Genomic DNA, 2262 nt, shown 5'->3' on the forward strand with positions numbered 1-2262 from the left:
TTACAATTTTTAAGTCGATTTAATTTAATTTAATTTAAATAATTATATTATATATATTATATTATATATATTATAATATATATTGTATTATATAATATATATTATAATATATATTATATTATATTATATATTATATTATATATTATATTATATATTATATTATACGTACGTGGGGTGATAGTAATAATGAGTGTGGTGAAGAATGACAAACGTGAGGGCATAATTGATTCTTCGTTTCTTTTTTTATTACAACATTACAGCTATGCACAATACATTATTTAATAAATGAATAAATGTCTAATTGACTATTAAAATAAATGATGAATTAATGTTTTATTTTATTATAACCCAGAATTTATTGTTTTAATTTTATAACTCATTTTCAGAAACAGTTGAACGGTTTCAAGGGCACTTTGATAATTTGATAAAGACTCTGTTTGAATCAGAAATATCTAAAGTCCAAAGAATTGATGGCGAAGAAATGACATGTGGACGCTTATGTACTGAATTCAAGGTATGAGTCTGCATGCTAATGCATAGGAAAATTACTTGTTTTAGAAACAACCTAATGGTGACCAAATTGCATATATCATGATTATCACAAATGCCTATTATAGAATGCCTACTGAGGTATTATTGAGTTTTCATGATACACAAATACTATTATTTTGTATGATTCTATAATTCATGTATATTTCAGGAACATACACGAGCTATTAATATTGGAAAAGGGTTTAACATTACCTCGATGGCTGAGGTAAGATTTTTTTTTAGAATAATTTTCATTTTAAATCTAAGAATATATAACTTATTAGTTTGATCTCATTGTAGACCCATTTAATTTGATTTATTTTACATTTTCTAAATATGTTGTCTTGCATTAAGATTAGTAACTATGAAGCACTTTCATGGATTTATATAATTAATTACAAAGGGTGCTTGCATTCAGTATAGTTTTTTTTTTCTGAATGAAAATGTGAATTCCAATTTGACTAATGGTGCATGAGCGACCGTTGATGGTAAATATTATATTTAACCATTTAAAAGGTGACAGTAAAATTAACAATTGTATCATTTCAAGGAGTCAAGAATGAAACATTTATTGTTTCTCTTTATATAGGCTAATGCTATTGCACATGAATCTAGAATGTACAGAAAAGTGATCAGTGAATTTAATGAAAAGATGAATAAGGTAAAGTATTTTTTTTTCTAACACACATAATATATAATAATTATATTACGACGTTATTTGTAGTTCAAAAAGATGTATATTGGCTGTAATTAATGGTAATAATAACGTTTCTATTTTCTTTGTTCTCAAGAATTAACAACGTGAGAGTGGTTTCAAAGTAGTTTCAAAGTAGTTTATTCAGTATGTAAAGGCCATTGGCCCAAAAATACATAAATTCACTGCATTTTATATATTTTCTTTTCTTATCTTATATGCTAATTTTAGAAAAAGAATTATTTAAACAAAAGTGATTGTTTCTTTGTTGAAATTTGTTTCTTAAACTTAAAATTATTAGGATGTGATAAATAATAATTAGGTATTAAACGGTTTCTTAAATTTTTATATAGTGGACAAATTAAAATAAAATGAAATTTGTCTTCAACCTTTGTTAAATTGCATAATTTACAGATTCGTTCTTCTTTTTGTGTGTTTGACCATCTTCCTTTTTCAAGTTTAAGGTCAAGAATTCCTAGTCTTAGTCTAGAAAACCGGCTTCTCTTTTTTAAAATCAAGAACTAACGATAGATAATTCTCCCAATATATGTTAGTTTTAAAAGAAGACAAATATTTAAGTCTTGAGGAAGTATTTATGCTTTCAATGATAATTTGACGTTCTATGTCTTTTTAGAGTAACTTAAGATTGTAAATAAATGATTTTTTATTAAGGACATTTTGAGAAAGCCAAACATTACTAAAGCCAATTGAATTACAAATATTTTTAACAAAATGTGTCCAACAAATTTCATTTCTTTCCGTTTGTCTTAATTGAAAATTGTGCTAATATACTGTTCGGATCAATTTCATTAATTAAACGTAACCAACATTTTATAGCATTAATAGAACATGATAAGCTTAAAGGAAATCTTCCAACTTCGGCCATAATAGCATGTTTTGGAGCAGTTTTCCTAACCCCAAGTATATATCTGATAAATAACAGGTGTGTTTGCTCAATAATATCAATATTATTAAATATACCCCATATTTCACTTCCATACAATAGTATAGGTAGAATTTTACTATCAAAAATTCTG

At 25.3% G+C, this 2262-nt stretch overlaps 1 long non-coding RNA gene across 1 annotated transcript; it reads left to right on the plus strand.

The window, feature by feature from the left end:
* The first annotated feature begins 71 nt into the window (after nt 1–71).
* LOC117120891 lies at nt 72–1186 on the plus strand. The gene is made up of 3 exons (XR_004447442.1): nt 72–514; nt 701–757; nt 1121–1186. It is a non-coding gene; the product is annotated as an uncharacterized LOC117120891 (long non-coding RNA).
* Nucleotides 1187–2262: the final 1076 nt, after the last annotated feature.

This window comes from Anneissia japonica, unplaced genomic scaffold (genome assembly GCF_011630105.1).
Source record: "Anneissia japonica isolate Jap-2015-1 unplaced genomic scaffold, ASM1163010v1 scaffold284971_len85007_cov107, whole genome shotgun sequence".
Taxonomy (NCBI): domain Eukaryota; kingdom Metazoa; phylum Echinodermata; class Crinoidea; order Comatulida; family Comatulidae; genus Anneissia; species Anneissia japonica.